Genomic DNA, 20,239 nt, shown 5'->3' with positions numbered 1-20,239 from the left:
CCAAATTTAGGAGGATCGTGAAAAAATAAAGGCCTCCCATCATGGCTCTTACCTTTCTGTGTCAAAGACAGGTTGGTCGCTCCTGTCATATCCTGATGCCTGTTTTAATTATTCCATTACAGGGCATTGTTTTAAGTGGTGGGATAACCATGAGGTTTTCTTTGGGTCCACTTCAACCATGAACTCGTTTCTCCTGGCTGTTTTCTTAAAGGGCCTTGTGACAGCCCTTTATTTGTGAGGTTCTGCACTTGCGAATGGAGTTGCATATGTAATGAGGGAGACGGCACATTTGACAAATGGGAATCATGATTGTCTGGCCTCTTGACAGGTGTTGATGTGTTCTCCTGACCTGTAAATGTTGCAGCTGACTGATTACAGTAATTGATTGAGAAAACATTTGTCAATAGCTTTCTAATGAAAGAGAGAGGTGAGGAGGAGAGATTGCTGGAGTTCCTAGGAGCTGGATTTTGCTTTAATAGAAAAAGCACTGCACCATGTTATAATCACTGAATTTCATACCCCCATCTGTAAAATGGAAATCTGATTCATCTGGTCAACATTTGTGGAATACCTACTGTGTGCAAAATCAAAGGTCAAAAGCTGATGATTTGTAAGTAGAAATATGATCCTCAGACTTGGTCTATGGGTCTTGCTTAGTTGATCTCCACCATTCTTTTGTTAACAATTGGAAGCAGATGGCCAATATTTAGACTCAGGATATTTCACATTAAAATAGGTTTCTGGCATCTCTTGGGAAAAAAAACCCAGTGTTTGGCAGCACTGGACCAGTATTTCTGCAAGGCAACATTTGTCTCAACTTGGGTAGCTGCTGCCTCTTGCAAATGGGTCCCTAACTTTGCCCCTGTTCCGACTATTCCATTATTTCATCCATTAGTGTTAACCGTCTGGGTCCTGTTGGATTCCCAGTTTGAGATCCCTGGTTTAATCTCTGAAGATGCAAACAGGGGAAAAAATATATAAATCTGGGCCCTGCCTTAAATTATTCACAGTAGTATAACTGTTTACTACAGTAAATTCTAAATTTCTAGCAAAAGAAGAAAATTAGGCATTCTGGTTTGTTAAAGATTCTCCACAGTAAAGCTATCCTATATCTGCATGGTTTATCCTTGTGTTACCACATTGCTGATAACCTCAAGTGGGTCGTTCACTTCCCTAGGAATCCTATTCCTCTAGATTCAATAGGGTAAGTGATTGGAAAATGTGCCATAAACTCTAATGCTCTATACCAGGGACAATAAACTATGACAACCTGTTTTTGTACATAAAGTTTACAGTCACATGTATTCCTTTATGTATAGTCTATGGTTGTTTTCACATTACGACAACAGAACTGAGTGGCTAGAACAGAGATCATGCAGTCCATAAGGCCTAAAATATTTATGAGCTAGCCCTTTAAGAAAAGCCTTGCAGACTTCTGCTCACTGTAGAAATTAGATATAAAAACAATAATGATAACAATACTCATCATTATTGACTATGATCCCCTTTGTCTTGAGAAAGCCTTTCAGTATTTTCAGAGCCTACAAGTCATTATTACAACCCTCCCTTTTCATCAGATTCCAGGTATGCTGTGATGCATTACTAAGCTTTCTGCCCGGTAGAGCCACTTTTTCATTCTTTGGGGGAGGAAAGGTCAACAGCTGGGCTGTGGAGTGTGCACGGCCCGGAACAAAGCTTGTCTCCATCTCCTTTCCTCTTCCTGCAATGACTTTTGGGGAGGTGGAGCCTCACTGCACCCTAGGCCACCTGAGAGTTGGAGACAAGAGAGGCCATTTGAAAGAATCATGAACTGTGACTTGCTTGGAACTCCTCCACAGAAAAGCACCAAGAGATGGTGCTTGCAAAAAGCAAGAAGCAACATTGCACTGTGGTTAAGGGTTCAAACACTAGCAGAGGACTACTGAGTTCCAATCCATTTTTCAGTGACTTACTAGTTGCATGACAAGGGTTGCAAGTGCTTACCCCTGCTGTCCCTCATTTTCTTCATCTATAAAATGGGAAGGGTGGTAAGACCCATCTCACAGAGTTTTGTGAAGATTAAGGGAGGGCAATAATCACATGACAGGGAACAGAGTGTGTGATACAGATGCCCGTGTGCATGTGAGTCTATCAGATCCGGTGTGATGTGGCCAATGTGCCCTAATTTCAGAATATAAACTCCAGAGCAGTGCTTTTCAAAGTATGATCATTAGGACACCTGGTTCAGAAACACCTGGGCTTCATCATTAATGCCGATTCCAAGGCCTCACCCCGGGCTTCCTAAAACAGAAGTGTCAGACTCTTTACTTTAACAAAATCCCCAGATGATTTTGATGGGCCCCCAAATTTGAGAACGGCTACCCTAGGGACAGCAGCCTCCTCTTTCTGCACGTTATTGCACACACAAATTCTGAAAAAGGGAATCAGTGTCCCACACGATGCGTGACAGGCCAGATGAGAGCCAGTGGCATGAATTATGAATCTCCTCTTGTCAGAGAAAACCCTTCAGGCAAGAAAGACCTGCTCTGGCTTTTAATGGAGTTGAGACAAACTGGGTAACCCAAAGAGTTCCCCCTCTGGACAGCTGCCTCGTGAGGCAGCTCTCAGAATCACTTCCTGCTCCAATGCCCAAACCCACACTTCAGCTAATTTAGTCCAGATGGATTCCCACCCACCGTTCATTACACATGGGCGTTCTGGTGGGTGTTCCCATTGCAGCTTTAGTTCCTCTCTTATGGGTCCTTTTTAATGGATGAGGACACATGTGTAATGAGAACACTGAACACGCAGAACTCATAGGGTTTAGTCATAAAATTAGGTTTGTTTGGTTTTTTTTTTTTTTTTTTTGGCCCCAATTGCCCTGTTATACTCGCTCAGTGGGGCTAATAAGACTTCCTCTGCCACTGAATGAAAATTCAGGTCATTCCACGGTCGGATCATTATTATAAAGCTCAAATGGACAGTCTCCATTCAGAAATTAAAGTATCCAGCCCAATACATTAATCAAAACTCTTATCTACAGGCAAGGATAAGACTCCCTTTCTACTTGGTCCTCTCCAAAAGCTAGAGCCTGTGGTAGTCCCATAACCTGCCTTGGAGAAGGGTCACTTCTCATTTTCTCATTTGCCAGTTTCTCTACTGGCTGGCAGTTATTTTTGATCCTTACTCAGATGAGAGTTACATGAGAGTAGAAGAGGGAAGAAAGAGAAAGTAAGGGAAATCAGAAAGTTCTCACTTACCTAGTACCGTTGTAAAATAGCTCTGCTTTCTATGGGCCTACAGACAAGTCCTGTGAACCCTACACTTTTCAGAAGGCCAGCTCTAAATTGGGCTAAATGCCCTAGCTGAACCTGGCAATGGCAAAGTCAGTTCTACAGAACCTAGGTTCATCCAGGCACATGGACAGAGTTCTACACCTGCCCCCGCTCCACAAACATACACAAAGGTAGCCCCATGAGTAGGTGGGAAAGAGCTTGAGGCCAGCTGTCTCTCCCATGTGCCCACATCTGATCCAAAGGACACTCAGACATCTTTTGCATCTCTGCCCCTGGCTGTGTGTAGAAGGGTGGAGTCACTTCTCCTTTGTGCTGAAGTCCCATGGAAGGAGTCAGTCATCATCAATCCACATCTCTGAGGTACACACATCAAGTTCCCTGAATGGTCTCAGGGAAGCCCCATCATACTTGGCTTGAAGTGAGGAACAGACATCCACTACCTTGGAGAGGGACTCCCAGCCTTCCAGTGGCTTTCTGGAAAACTCTCCCTCAACAGAGTCCGCTCTCTTAATTTGCTCCTGGTCATTCCATTTTACTTTTTATTTTAGAGAGAGAGAGGGAGAATGCAAGTGGGGGAGGGGGACAGAGGGAGAGAGAGAATCTCAAGTAGGCTCCACACTCAGCATGGAGCCCGATGCAGGGTTTGATCCCACAACCTTGGGATCATGACCTGACCTGAAATCAAGAGTTGGAAGCTCAACAGGCTGAGTCACCCAGGGCCCCCCAATTTTTTTTATCTTAGAGAAAGAGAGTTTGTGAGTGGCGGATAGGAGCAGAGGGAGAGAGAGAGAGAGAGAGAGAGAGAGAGAGAGAGAGAGAAGGAATCCCAGGCAGGTTCCACACTCAATGTGGAACCTGACATAGGGCTTGATCCCATGACCCTGAGATCATGACCTGAGCCAAAATCAAGAATTGGATGCTCAGCTGACAGCAATGGAGGCACCCTGCTCCTGGTAATTCTAAATTCCACTGGGAAGAGAGGGGCTTTTCAAGAAAATTGGTTCTGGGATATCTTCTTTGAAATTCTTCTGTGTTGATGTCTGATATCTGCTAATTCTTAACCTCTTTAGTAGAAACTTCCTAATCTTCAGCCGTGTCTACTGCCATCATGATGTCATTTTTAAGATAATTCTTGAGAGAAACATTTCCCAAATAAAACATGTAGAAGTCTGAAAATCTCTCTTTTAGACAAATATCAGGCCATACCAAATACTGCAACTAGCTTGGGCTCTAAGCATGGGCTCAACCTTGGCAAAATTCTGGAAAGATGCCAACACCTGCAGACAACCAAGTCACTATGTTACTTCCAGAAGGCCAGCCCCACACTGTGTGAAATAATGCTACGTCACCTCTAGCTTGTCATTTACCATCCTGCTGTGACAATTTACTGCCATTTCTCTATTAGAATGAGGATTCCTGAGAATCCTCTTATACATCTTTACATCTTCAAATACTAGCAAAGATTCATCACTTAGAAGCCACCATATAAAGATTAAATGAAATCCAAATACTGTTCCCTTTCCAATCCCACCTCTGACCAGTCCTCTTAGCCACATTAAGGTACAAATGACTGATGCCTGAGAGTAGCTTAAAGCACTGTATTTTTCTAGGCAGACCTGTGAATACATCAAATCATTAAGGAGAAAGTATAGAGTTGATACTGGAATTTGAGGAGTTAGCCTTTCTACTACTCTAAAATCACAGCATGAGTGGTATACCACCAAAGAAGGGTCGCCTACCCCTGGTACGTGTTTTATTGCACATGTGGTCCAGGTACGCTCCTAGAATACAACATATAATAACACATGATTTCACCAGAGATCCGTTTGAGGCACAGATTTCTCATTGCTGGTTACTTTCTTATTTTTTAAAAGCACTTCTTTTGTGCTACTTCACATAGGTTGTTGGGCATTGAGGAAGCAAGTCAATGCAAGTGGGATAAGGGAAGGCTCCTGCTGTGAAAGTCAACCACAGACAGGAAAGATTTTTAAGAAGCTCCAGAAAGTAGCATCTACACCTGTGAATGCAGCTTCTCTTCTCCTGAGAATGAAATTGCTTCATTGCACTGTTTTCCAAGTCCTCCATTTGATCTGTGCTCTCACAGCATTTTGCTCATCCCTCAAGCAAAGCATTTATCATGCTCTGTTATGGATAATTCACGAATGTCTCTCCCCTCAAGACTCAGAGCTCCTTTGGGGAAGGAACTTTGTCTTATTTATCTCAGAAAGCTGAGTAGTTAAAACACATAGTTTTTGTTAAATGGGTGGATGTGAACATTTGTTGGATGTATGGAAGGATGGAAGGATGGATGAATGAGTGGATGGATGGATAGGTGGATGGATGGGTGGGTGGATTTATTTCTTGCATCTTTACTATGTTGAAATTAGAATCACACAGTGTTTCTGTCTCCCCTCAAAGCCAGGCAGTGATCAGGAAGGATCTGGAAATAATACAATTCTTCGCAAACAGCAGCAACAATATTCCACAATGGCATAATATTTTTAAATGTGCATGTGTTCAATGAGTAATTTTTGTATTGAATTCCCTTTGAGATTAGGATACAAACTGCATATGAGAATATTTACTCATATGATAAAGCATTTTCTTACTTTGGGGCAAATTAAATTTTTAATTTAAAATTTATATTTAGGTGAATTGACTGAACAGATTCTGATTAGAGGAAGTGTCTATTTTTGTTTGTGTTTGTTGCCAAGCATCCATTTGTCCTTTAGATAACCATACTGTGATTGTTTTTGAAGAAACCATGCCCCCATTAGTCTCAATCCCTGTGCCTTAGGTGAGGTACCACATCAGTGGAGCCAATCACAATGTTTCTTTTTCCTGGTCCTACAGAGAGATTCAGGGTTGGATATTTGACCCAATCAGAGCCAGTGAGTAATCACCAGATTTTTGCTTACACTTCTGGGAGACTCTAGCTCATTTGGCTTAACTTGAACCTGAAAGAATATTAAATCCAATTGCTCAGCAGTCATCTGGCTATGGGGAGGAGGCAATGTTTGTCTGAGAATGATTTTAACTTGGAGAACATGTAAGAAAGAGAATGACTGGGTCATGATTTTTTGTCATTGAATAAAACTGTATTTTAAGTTAGCTCTACTCCCAGACTATACTTTTTTTCAAGTACAAACAAATATTCATCTGATCCACTTATTCTAAGAAGAAAAAAAAAATGTGTGTATACCCATATAAAAATGATTCACTGGTCCTAATGTATTCATTGATCTTTTCAGAAAATGGACCCTAATAGGCTCAGATTTTTGCAACCCTAGTTATACATATGGATAAGACCAACTATACTATTTTGAGGAGGCTGTGCATAGACTCATCTTCCACAAAAAATAATGTGCACCTACTCATCCAGGCACTGTGCCAGACCCTTGAGAGACAAATATCATATCCCTTTTCTCAAGAAGCTCACACATTTAATAGGGGTTAGATTTACAAACAACTAAGTATAATATATGTGAATAAACTATTTGGGAAAATAGTCTGGTAAGAGCCTAAATGAAGAAGAAATTGCTTCTGATTTGCAAATGTTCTTCCTAATTTATAGTTACAAAATGAGTCAACAGCGTAAGTGGGTAAATGGGTAAGATGGTGGGGTTTTTCCCCATCCTGGCTGTTTTTTTTTTCCCTTCTCATCATTTGAGGGCATTAAAATAAATGCGATGCTTGGACCCCCTACTCCAGAGTAATTAAAACAGGCTCTCTGGGAGGCAGGTCACAGAATTAGTAATTTTTTAGAAGCTCCAGAAATGATTCTGATGTACACCCAGGGTTACCAATCACTTTTCCTTAGGAGTAATGCTCAGTCTTCTTTTATATCCAAATCAGCATGGGGAGCATACAAAACATACAAATGCCAGGGTTCCACTCTCAAACATTCTGATTCAATTGATCTAGGGTGGGATCCAGGTGTCAGTAAATTTAAAAGATTTTCAGATGATTCTAATGTGCAGCCAAGGTTGAAAACTATTGATCTATAGGGAACTCACCATTTTGGAGGTGGCTACCAAGTCCTAAGCATCATGCTAGGTGCATTTATATGTCTGATTTCCTTTGGTCTTCAGAAAAATCTTTAAATCTTTCAAATCAAATAAGAACTCCATTTTACAAATAAGGAAATAGATATTCTGAAAGGCAAAATAACTTTCCCAATCTGACCTACATAAGTAAGTGACAGAGCTGGAAATTGAGCACAGTTTTGTCTGGTTCCAAAGTCCAGATTCTTTTTACCACAGCATTCATTGTCACTTGGTCTGTCATTCTTTCAATAAATGTTTAGAGAAAGTGTGTGGCTTAGCTCCTGCAACGCAAAGTGTGGATGGACCTCCCTAGGAACACAACCCTGTGAACCCATGTGTAAAGGACAAATCACTGTGGAATAAACTAGCTGTAAGCCATCTCCAGTACCTCAGGCTACAAATACAATGGTTGATTATTCAAACCTCGTTGTTCTGGACACAACACAGTCCCTGTGACTCCACAGAAGAGCAAGCCACATAAATGATGCTCTAATCCAAAAGGCAGGTCGTGAAAATGCACTTGATCCCACTCTAGTCCAACAACTGGGGACCAAAGGGCAGGTAGAGTTTCCTGTTGGGGAAGGAGTTGAAGATGTGCCTAGGAGAGAAAGGAGGGCAAAAGGAGCTTGGTGTGACAAGCAAGATCTGCCTCCTGGGCACAATGAGAGGGATGTCTTTGTCTTGCTGAGTCTCCCAAACAACTTGCCCTTTGTGATCAAACCTGCCAGCAGTTCCTGCCTGAAGACTGGAAGAGCCTGTCCTCTAGGCAGACAGAGGGAGGCATCCAGTGCCTGAGGCAGGACAGTCATGAAGAGGAAGAGAACAGCCACCTTTTCTTCTCCTCACCTTGATGGCCTCCTGTTATGGTGAATCTCTGCCATTTCCATATCAGAGACACATGCCACCCCACCATCTGGCCTCACAATGTTAGAATCCAGGGAATTCTCTCTGTGTTCATCTTGCTGTCCACCCACCAGATCCTCTGCTCAGCTTGGAGCATTTTGGTTCCAGCCTATGTTTTCAGCTTCATCTCTTGCTAGTACCTGTAGCTACTGACCCGTCCATGGAATCACAGCAGGCCCCTCACCTCTGGGCTTTCTCTCACACAGTCCCCTCTGCCTGGAATTCTCTTTTCACTTTCTTCTCTTGGCAAACTACACAGTTGCCATGTCTGCCGGGAAGGCTTCCCATTATGCCCATTATACTTCCCATTATCTCAATCCAATATTCCCATTAAACAGTCACTTTTATATTTTTTTATAAAAAGAATTCTCTACTTTTATATTGCTACTAAATTGACCTCGGGGGTGTAGGATTAAATCATTTTTACATACCTGTTTCCAGTGTCTCCTCCTCCAGGATGTCTTCCTGGTGTCCTCACTTTTTACCCTAAGCCCAAGGTATATATAGGTGCCCTCCTTCATGCTCTTGTAATGGAACCCTAGTAACTCAAATGTTGGTGTGCGTCAGAACAATCTGAAGCACTTGTTAAAATTTTCTAGGCGTCCCCCAGAGTTACTGATTTAGTAGATCTGGCGTGGGACCCAAGACTTTATTTACATTCTATTATATGTCCAGTGATGCCGATGCTACTGGCCCAGGGATCACACTTTGAGAACTGTTACCCTATACTTACCTCAAACATAATTCTTTCATTATACTTAAAGCATGTGCTGTAAATTACTTGTTTGTGATTCCATCTCCCCCACTCACTTAACCAGTCAATAAGGCAATATCAGATAATGAAAAGCATGGCAAAGAAAATAAATCATAGTGTATTAGTTATCTATTGTTGTGTAACAAATTATTCCAAAATTTAGCGTAAGACAGCAAACATTTATTATCTTATAGTTCCTACAAGTCAGGAATCTGGAAATGGCTTAGCTAGATGATTCTGGCTCAAGGTCTCTCTCATGAAGTTACAGTCAAGCTGTGGGCTGGGGCTTCAGCCTCATCTGAAAGCTCAACTGAGGGAGATCCTGTTGCCAATTAATATATGTGGTCATTGGTAGGTCTCAATTCCTCACTGGTTGTTGCCAGAAACCTTAGGTCCTCTCCATGTGACCTTTTCATTAGAAGGCATTAATGTCCTCAAACCATGACAGCAGGCTTTCCCCAGGGAAAATGATCCAAAAGAGACTGCACACACCCAAGATGGAAGCCATGGTCATTTACAACCTAATTTTAGAAGAGCTATACTGTCACTTTTGCTGTATGCAGTGGGTCACACAAACCAACCCAAGTTCAATTAGTGATGAGACTACACAAGGGTGTGAGTACCAGACGTCAAGTTTGTTGCATGCTGGCTACTGTACAGGATGGTGATAGGGAAGGAAGGTGGTCCTATTCAGGTAGAATGTCCAGAGAAGACCTTTCTGAGGGGATGCTATGAAAACTGAGAGCTAAATGAAGAGACACAGTCAGCTATGTGAAGAGTTAGGGCTCTGCTTTTCCAAACAGAGGAAAAGCAAAGACCCTGAGGCAGAAATGAGCTTGGTATACTTGAAGAAGAGATAGTAAGCTAGCGTAGCTATAGCAGAACTAACAAGGGATCAGAGGTATAGCCATCATTATCAGCATCAACATCAGTAACATTTACAAAATACCTACTGTGCTCAAGACCTTATGCAATGAAGAAGGAAGGAAAAAACCACCATCCCTAACTTCAAGGAACTGAACTTTCAGTTGAAGAACACTGCATGTTTTTCAATTAGTGGAACACGAAAGAAAGTTTAGGTAATTCGGTATCAATACATTCCCATTACCACACCCACCATTTCTTCCTGTATGACTTCCAATTATATTTAATCAACCTAGGAGCAAGGGTTTGAGAAAAAAGTACCAATTAATGAGTGAAGCTAAGGCCATGCTTTACATTCATCAAATTTAATGAGCCATGACCTTTCCAACATTGGAAAGTATACAACCTAGAATCAAGACAAAGCTGGGAGACCACAGACATCATTCCATCCTTTCCTCTTCAACCCTGACTTGATTTTTAAAGAAGAAACTGAAACCAGTGAGCTGTAGAAACCAGTCCAAGGGCTCACAGCTTGTTCTGCAGTCTTCCATCCACTAATTGGATTAATGAACTAAATGAGCACCCATCACATGCAAAAGTGTTCAGAGTAGCAGAGGAGTGACTAAAAGCCAGTCCCCGGATTTCTGGGTCAGCCTGATTTCCATAGCCAGAGGTGATGCAGAGGTTGTGTTAACGTGTGGGAGGGAGCAGGGAAGGAGCTGCTTCTCTCTCCATAGTCTCCTCTCCCAACCAGAGCAGTGACACTTTCATCTACTATATATATAAGATTTCACAAATCAGTCTCCTGCTAAAAAAGCCCGAAAACCACTTCATAGCATCATCTTTCCTTTCCTGACTATAACTCAGAGATCAGCAAACTCCATCCTTTGGGCCAAATCCAGCCCACTGCCTGTGAGCCAAGAGTGGTTTTTGCATTTTCAGATGGTGAAAGAAGAAAAAATCAAAAGAGAAGCACTGTTTTGTCACACATGAAGATCAGATGAAATTCAAATCTCAGTGCCCATAAATAAAGTTAGAACACAGCCACACCCATTCATTTAAGAATTGTCTATGGTTGTTTTTGTGCTATGACAGCAGAGCTGAGTAGCTATGACAGACCACATGCTCACAAGCCTGAAATATTTACAATCTGGCCTTTTATAGACGTGTCTGCTGACCCCTGGAATAGCCAAGTGTCCCATATATGCCTTCATCCTTCCTTCGTCCTCTTCTTCCCACCAAAACTTTATTATAGACTTATATTCAGAACACAGTTAACTGGGACCACAGGTCTGTTTTTTGATGCTAGTGTATTTTGCTTTGTGGCTTGGGAATGCTTGATACTATGGTGTCAGGTTTCCAATTCAAACCGCCCATTCTCCTATCCACTTTTCTAATAACATCCTATGGTCAGTGTAGCAGAAGAAACTTGAGTGAATACCTCACCACTCCCAATGTAAGCACAGGCTCAGGGATACAAGTTGCTCTTTTCCTGTCCCTTTGGGCCATGAAAGTATGGGTAATAGAAAGAGCAGAGCTAAAATACATAGACAACTGCACTGCCTACGGCTGCTCCAGCTCCTAAGTAGCTCCCAAGATGGGCAGGAAAGGGAAGAGGGGTCTGTTGTTTTTTCTCCTTGGTGCAGGTGTGAGTTGTAGGAAGTGTTCATTGCTAGAGGTGACCTGGACTGATGTATAGGTGAATAGCTATTATATGCTATCAGGACTACTAGATATAAGATATATTTTAAAGGTGTTTGTTCTCACTGCTAACCAAAGATATGCAAAGACTGCACTAAGGTATCTCTTATATCCACTCAGATGATTGTAAAGAAAATTAAAAAATTACAAAACCCCGTGCTTTCAGGACTATGAGGAAAAGGGAACACAGATACATTAGACACAACATTTTAGAGACCAAATCAGTAAAATAAATTGAGTCAATACAGTCACGCCTTTTGACAAGGAATTCTGGCGGCTCGCCCTAAGGTACAAATTCAAAGAAAAGAAAGAACTTAAAGAAATTCATTGCAGTATATTTACAGTTTGTTATTTAGAGGAAAAGAATGCCCCAAAGTTTAAATGCTTTTTTTGTATGTTTATTCATTTTTGACAGACAGAGAGACACAGACCACAAGCAGGGGAGGGGCAGAAAGAGGGAGATATGGAATCGGAAGCAGGCTCCAGGCTCTGAGCCATCAGCACAGAGCCTGATGTGGGGCTCGAACTCACAGACTGAGATCATGACCTGAGCCAAAGTCAGATGCTTAACCGACTAAGCCCCTAATGTCTGATAAGACATTATGATTAATTAAATTATGGTAAACTAACCCAATGGAAGTATCTTGCAATCATCAAAGTGACCATGTTGCAACATGAAAAGATTCCTTTAAAAATAATGTTAAAGTAGAAAAAATAGAACCAAGCATTTTATATATGTTGCAATTAATGTAAAAATATGCATGCATCTGACTAAAAATTGGGAAATGAAGTTTCTAACAGTTCTTTTTTGTTAGGCATGAGGAGAATGTGGGCGAATATTTGTTTGAATTTCCATGAAAGTTGCTGTAATAAAGCCCTTTGTTTTACTTTTAAGCTCACATTTTCATAAAAGAAGACAAGGAAGAAGAAGAGTAAGGACTGATCTTTACAACATTACTTTTAGGAACACTGAGCAGGAACATTTTATTTGAGGAGGGCCAGCTCACACCCTCCTGGAGGTACCTCGCAAGCCGATGCAGAAACAGGATCGGGGTGGAGAACAAGCTGGGTTCTTCCCACGAACTCTGGGAATCATGGCATCAGCAGAGATGGATGTCCCTGATGGGAAGCAGTAATGGGGCCACTTGAGAAAGTGACTCAGCAGGACCAGATGGTATTTATTCAAGAGTTCATTTATTTAGATCAACTAACATATGAAATAGCAGGGACTCTGACAAAGACCTGTGATACCTCATTTCCTTGAAGATAAGAAGCTGCAAACATACTGTCTTCCCCCCTCCCAAGAGCCTGGGGAAGGCAGAATGAGGCTCAGAGGTGGCCAAACCCTGAGCAGAGCCCAGGTTCCATGGGACAACAGAGACAGAGGAAGTTTGTCCTTGGTTATGGGTTGAATTGTGTCCCCCTACCAAAAGACAAAGATATGCTGAAGTCCTAAGCCCTAAGACCTCGGACTGTGACCTTATTTGGAAATAGAGTCATTGTAGATATAATTGGTTAAGTTGAGGTGAGGCCTTAGGAGAGTAGGGTGGGCCCTACTTCGATAGGACTGGTGTCTTTCTAAGAAGAGGACAGCCCACAGAAAGACACACAGAGAGAAAGCCATGTGATGAAAAGGCAGAGATTGAAGAAATGTAGCTCCAGGCCAAGGAATGCCAAAGATTGCCAGCCATCACCAGGAGCTAGGAAGACTTAAAGAAGGATTCTCCTATGGGCTTCAGAGGGAGCATGGCCCTGCTGACACCTTGATTTGTGACCTCTAGCCTCCAGAACTGTGAGACGAGAGCATTTCTGTTGTTTTGGGCCACCCATTTTGTGGAACTGTGTTACAGCAGCCCTAGCCGGGAAGCTTATACACCGTGAAAACTCCCGTGGACAGTTGAGCAGCTCTGAGCCAGTTACTTTGCTTTGACTACCTTTTGGATTGCCACAACTGGTCACAGCTCGGGTCCTACTGATACAGAAACGAAGTAGAAATAACCTGGCATCTGGAGAGGCAGCTTAGGCCTAAAGTAGGATGGACAGAGCAGAAACATGGGCTGTGAGCCCGGCATCCTCTCCCCACAGCACCATGCAAGCCTTCGTCAGGGGACAGAGAGAAATGAAACGACAGGGTGGCAAGAGGCAGGAGAACATGGCACCCGGGCACTGATATGCAGTGTGTGGTGTATACAGTGGTTAAACACGTGGATGCAGGGTTCTAACACCAGCTACACCACTCAATTAGCTATGATACTAGGATAATTTACTTAACCTGTCTGAGCCTCAGATACCTTACCTGTAAAATGCAACTAATGACAGTTCCTACCCCACAGGGTTATTGGTTGGAATAAGTGACTTACTACCTATAAAGTGTTTATAATTATACACAGCACATAGTAGGTACATCATAAATACCACCTGCACACTTCCATGTATACTGTCACATTTAATCTCTCAATTAAGACTATCACATTTAACCTCTCAACTACTCTATGATAGAGCTTTTGTCAGGTTTAAGGATAAACTGAGGCTTGAGAAGTTAACATATCCAATGTCATAGACAAAATAAAACAGCGTGGCAATTGGAGATCCATCTGAGGCAAGAGGTAGCAATGGAGGACAAAGCAGGAGTGTGAAATGTGAGTCAGGGACCTTCTCGTAAGTCCCATTGTGAGCCGGGTCACCTGGTTCCCTAGCTTATTCTTCTTCCAGTCCCCCATGGTACTGATGTCCCAGGCTCTGGACAGTTAATCTGTCAGCAATTTGCTGCACAGCTTTCAGGAAGTTGCTTGCATTTCTTAATCTACACCAGGGTTTCTCAACCTCAGCATTATTGACGTTTCAGGCCAGATAATTGTTTATGTGGGAAGTTGTCCATCCTGTGCACATTTAGTAGCATTCCTGGCCTATATACACCAGACACTAGAAGCAGCACCCTCGCCAGCCATGATAACCACGAATGTCCCCAGACACTACCAAATGCTCCCTGGGAGGTAAAATTGTCCCAGTTGAGAAATACTGACCTACACAATAGGATTCAAGTATTTATGAAACTGCTTCATGGAGCCACTGTGGGAGCAAATTTGGTAAGTTTGTTTTTTAATCTTTAAAAAGAAACAATGCACTTGTCAATATAAGATAGTATGAGACAAATTTAATATTATTTATTAGTGATCACTTGCCAAGTGCAAAAAAAAAAAAAAAATCACAAAACACGTCTTCCCTTCAAAGAAATCACAACCCAGTAGGGGAGGGAGGAAGGGTGCAAAGACAGGAGGTATCACTGGGGTCCAAAGGCCCAGGAAGAAATCCCCCTGGGTTGAGTCACTAAAAGGACTTTATAAAGGAGATAGCGTATGAGCCACTTGCTGAGGGGTGGGGATAAAATCTCCTACAGAGAAATGGATGTGTACGTACTCAGCACACAGTAGAAGCCGGGTGAGGAAAGATAGGAGCTAAGCTGATTCAGGTCTCCAAAATGTGTTTTTCAGTCCACCTAGAAGGCCCTTCCCCCTTTCCTTGACGAATCAGATCTTCCTTCTCCTAACAGACTCAGCTCAGATGCTACCTCCCTCTGAGACTTCTCTGAACTCCCATATTTGGCACAATGCTCCTTCTCCTTGCTCGTTTTTACCCCCAGTGGTTCCCATCAGTGTCTCTCCTACAGCTGCTATTGGCCTTTGGACTAGGTTGGGTTTATTGAGCCATCCAATAGGAGCCTCCCATGCATTGTCGGAAAATTAGCATCTCCGATTCCTACTCCTTAAATATTCTAAAGGTACTCCCTAATCATTGTGACAACCAAAAATCTCCACAGCGTTTTCCCAAACATGTCTAAGTGGGCAAGGCTGCTCCCAGTTAAAACCTACATCATAATGTTTACGTTCGCCTGAAACCATGTGTCTGTCTCCTCCTGTTGATGGTAAGCTCCTTTGGGATAGGAAATGCTGATTTCAAGTCATATCTGCAATGGAAAGACCTTGCCCAGTGCATAGTTTGCAATTGGCCCTTGGTAAATATTTGCTGATCTAATTAAAGCAGAAGGTTCATCTAGGGAAAAACTGGAAACTCAGAATTGAAAAATAAATTGGGGCCAGGCAGTAAGGGACTTCACATATGCTGAGGAACATGGATTTTATTGTATTAGGTCAAAACATATGAAATTGCCATTTTGTAAGTCAAAATTGATCAATTATCGGCAATTTCGTATAGTCCATCCTAATATAAGGCAGTATTATCACTTACTTAATTTTCAATTTAAATTGAAATACTTTTTGTAGCTTAAATACCTAACGTTGTCTCATCTTAAACACAAATATTCATGAAATAATGGGCTATCTGTACTGACTTTTTCCTTTATAAAATATTAAAATAGTTGCGATTCCTAACAACCAACAGTCCTCTATGCACCACCTAAGATGACATCCTGAACCACAAATAGACACAGACCCTGCTGTGGGAAGCTGCTCTAGGCAATGGGGTGCATTCCGCGCTGTCTGCAGAGGGTGGGGGAGGTGGAGACTGGGGCCGGGGGGCGGAGACTGGGGCCGGAGGGCGGAGACTGAGGCAGAGGGGTGAGGACCGGGTCTGGGGGCTGGAGAAGAGGCTGGGGGTGGAGACTGGGGCAGGGGCAGAGACTGGTCTGAGGGGTGGAGACCGGGTCTGGGGGATGGAGAGGAGGCTGGGGGTGGAGACTGGGGAAAGGGCAGAGACTGGGTCTGAGGGGTGGAGACCGGGTCTGGGGGGTGGAGATGAGGCTGGGGGTGGAGACTGGGGCTGGTGGGCGTGGACGGGGGGAGTGGCTGCGTTTAAAGGAGAATAAGGAAAAGGGGAGGAACCATTGAGAACATGGAAGAATTAGAAGAGAAAAGAGGAATAAGAGGAGAAAAATAGGAATAAGGTAGAAAGAGAGAGAGAGGGAGAGAGAGGAAGAAAGCGAAGGAAGAAAGGAAAAAGCCTGAGGAGGAGGAAATGATTGCTAAGGGCCCAGATTTGTTCCTCACTTGGGTTCCCAGGTTCCACTTCGGTGCTGCAGTACAATCAGTTTAGAGCCTGATTATCATGGCTGACGTGGCAAAGCGCCTGCCTATTTTTAGATGAAATTAATCATTTTCTTGTGTTATTTTTGGTTCAGATAATGGCTCCAGTGCACAGCAGCTTCTTCATTAGCTGCCAGCAAGAATGTAAACAAGGTTGAATCTCCGCTTGGCAGGTTCTATATTCAGCTCTGCCATCAGGAAGCCGAATTCCCTGAGAAAGCTGGCTTTCCTGCAGCCTGCGAGGGGCTGCAGGGAGAGGCTTAACCGTACCAGTGAATGGATCCACGGGGGTCAGAACGACTTTGGCCCCAAAGGTTGCCTTGTTCCCTTGCTCCTAAGTCAGGCGCTACCTAAGTGGGCGCTGCTGACCGTTGCACTGGAGCATTCTCTGCGGTGAGGCACTGTCCGGTGCATCGTAGGAAGGTTAGCCACAGCTCTGGTCTCCACCCGCCTCATCCTGACAACAAAAATGTCTCCAGATGTGGCCAGAGGCCCCCTAGGAGATGAAATCGCATCCCCGTTGAGAGCCACTGCTTTAAATCAATAAATTAAAGCCATAGTAGGGTAACCCAAGTTATTTGGGTTAGGAGCACAGGCTTCTAATCACTCTGTTGCCCGAAAGTAGAATTTCCAGGCTGCCTCATTCTGTGAAAGAGCAGAATGATCTTGCTTATTCGCTCTCGCCTCCAGGTTGCTGGTGATGACCCATGAGAAACAGCTGCTCTGCCAGGCCCAGGCCGCAGGCTTTCCAGGGATGGCCACCTCGGTTACCTCCACTCGGGCCTCAGGGCCACCACTGGCCTCCCCACCTGCTTCATCCCACGCAGACACTACTCTCCTCGACTCCACACACCAGATCAGGGAAGCAAATGTAACTATTTATCGGATGTTCACTGAAGGCTGGATGACACCAGCAGGGAACTGCAATAATTGGATAACCCACAAGCCCTGCTTTGACCCTCCCTGGCCAGTGCTGACCTTGTACCCAATCTCTTTCTTAGTGTCTCTCCCTGGGACCTGAGCCGGCATGCTCTGCCTCCTGTAATCGCTGTCGTTGAATCCATTTCACTGAAATGCAACCAGATGCTGTCCCCCTCTTTGCACCCAAGGCTCAAAAAGGAGGCGATTTCCTCTAAGTCCAAACTGACACTCACTTCCCAGATCATCAACCGCTACTTCAGGGGCCACCGATCCCCAAGATGGCAGACGGTGGAAACCCACACAAATCTCTGCTCCCATCGTGGAATGCGGTCTGATGTTGCATCCTCAGAAAAATAGTCCCTCAGCAGGCTGACCTCAGAACTTCTCTCGAGTCTGGGCACACCAGACCTAAACAGTCCAGAACAAGTCCATTTTTCCTCAGTTTCTCCTCATCAAGACTAAGTGGAAACATGGGGAGGAAGCTCCGTAAGTCAGTGATTCAAATACGTGACAAGTGTCCTGAAAACCTAGAAGAAGCACGTGGCCCAGGCTGAGGTGGTGAAGGGGGCATCCGTGGCAGAAGTGAAGCATTAGGGGCATCACAAAAGGTGACCAGAAGTTAACCAGGTAAAGTTTATGGGGGATGGGGCCCAAGGAGAAGCAAGAACTAATTTCCAAAGCAAAACTAAACCATGAAGGAGAGCAGCCCCACATATTAAGAAGAATACAACACAGATTTTCAAGGGTGTGCAGGTGAGAGATCAGAGCTGGACCAGGTCAGATTCTGACCTAAGGACAAGATGAGTGGATTCTAGAAGACTGGATCTGATGACTTGATTCTAGAAGACAGTCCTGAGGCTTCTGACTGGGTTGTCCTGCTGTGCCCCCTCATGTGGTTGAGACATATCAACCACAGTCTCCTTCAAAAAGGGGCACCAACTTGAGTTTTCTATCAAAAAAGTAACGCTTCATTTTCCCAGCTAGAAGAGATAGGAAGAAGAAAAACTTTCTTCCTTGCATATGCTAGGGCAGAGTGAAATGAGAACCAAATATCAGAAGCAAGGTGGAGGGCTGACCAGGACCTCCCTGTGCCCCAGACATCTTGTTCCCTTGGAGCTCCTCTTAAAGGACCCTGGGTGTGACTGTAGGACCCATGCTGATCCTGGCCTGGAGACACAAACCCACACACACACAGACCAAGTCAGGGAAGTTCTTTCTGCTCTCCCAAACCAGTTTGGACCACTAGCTCCCACCCTCTCCTTTCAGTCCTGACCATGAGGAAGTAACCAAGGGGAGAGCTCTGATCACCCCTCTGACCATTGTCTGGTGTTGGTACTATTGTCTTCTCTTAGGCACAGCCTCCTGGTGGGTGGTGGCTTTCAGACAGAATCTCCCAACCCAAATCCAAATGTCAGATGCTGGCTACAGCCTAAAAGGGAGCCTAAAAGAAAGGTCAGGTTGGATTATCCCAATAGGTTCCTGGGAAAGAACGGTGATCCTCACATATTCAGGGCATTCCTGTAGAGGCTCACCCCACAATGCAGGTCTGATGAAAGCAAACGACCATAGAAGGAAGACTGGGGATAAGCACTACCCACATAGTTTATTCCCTCTGTGTGAACAAATACCAACTCATGTCCATGAGCCGGGGAGAGATTATAAAAGCAAAAAGTCCTTAAAGTCTAAAAGGCATGTTTAGGGGCGCCTGGGTGGCGCAGTCGGTTAAGCGTCCGACTTCAGCCAGGTCACGATCTCGCGGTCTGTGAGTTCGAGCCCCGCGTCAGGCTCTGGGCTGATGGCTCAGAGCCTGGAGCCTATTTCCGATTCTGTGTCTTCCTCTCTCTCTGCCCCTCCCCCGTTCATGCTCTGTCTCTCTCTGTCCCAAAAATAAATAAACGTTGAAAAAAAAATTTTTTTTTTTTAAAATAAAAGGCATGTTTATATTTACACCCAGATATGAGGCCAAGAATGCCAGTTACCTTTCATCCATGTTCCAGCTCTTTTTACCCAAAGTTCCAGCTGGCATTGTATTGACAAGAATGCCAGGACAGGGTAAAGCTCCCCATAAATACGGCCAGAAGAAAAGTGATGACTGCTCCTGATGACAGGACGGGTGACTGTCTCTGCATGTGCCAGGGGCTGGGTCACTGATTCTTTGAGTTTCAAACAACAGAAACCAAACTTGAATTCATGGAAGTACAAAGACAAGAAGTTATCGGTTCCCACAAAACACAGAATGTAGGGAGATGGGCTTCAGTCATGTGATGAATTTTAGCCAGCACTGAAATTCTATCAGGACTTTCTCTTCGGTCACCTCTCAATGCTGCTTCTATCAATGTGCTGACCTCATCCACTTCCACTGAGATGGGCTTCTTTTACACAGTAGAGAGCAGGGCCAGAAGCTGACTCAGAACCGCATGCTTGGGAAAAGAGAGAAGAACAGATCCCCTCTTCCACTTCCTATTTAAAATGACCACAGGGAAAGATGCTGATTGGTCTGGAGTAGGCCATGTGCTCATTCCTGGTCCAGTCCCAAAGGTCCAGAGTCTGGGGCATTATAATTGGCCCAGCTTGATCAGATGGCTACCTCCAGTGTCAGAAAGTCAATTTGTGTGTGTGCGTGCATGTTTGCACCTACATTCACACATGTGTGTAAGTGCCTAGAAGGTAGAGGAACAAAAAAATCAGTATCTACTACTACAGATATGCTCAATTTAAAGTCCTTGGAATCTAAGT

Source organism: Puma concolor, chromosome F2 (assembly GCF_028749965.1).
Source record: "Puma concolor isolate L17-30 chromosome F2, mPumCon1.1.hap2, whole genome shotgun sequence".
Taxonomy (NCBI): domain Eukaryota; kingdom Metazoa; phylum Chordata; class Mammalia; order Carnivora; family Felidae; genus Puma; species Puma concolor.
Note: the sequence above shows the minus strand (reverse complement) of the source record.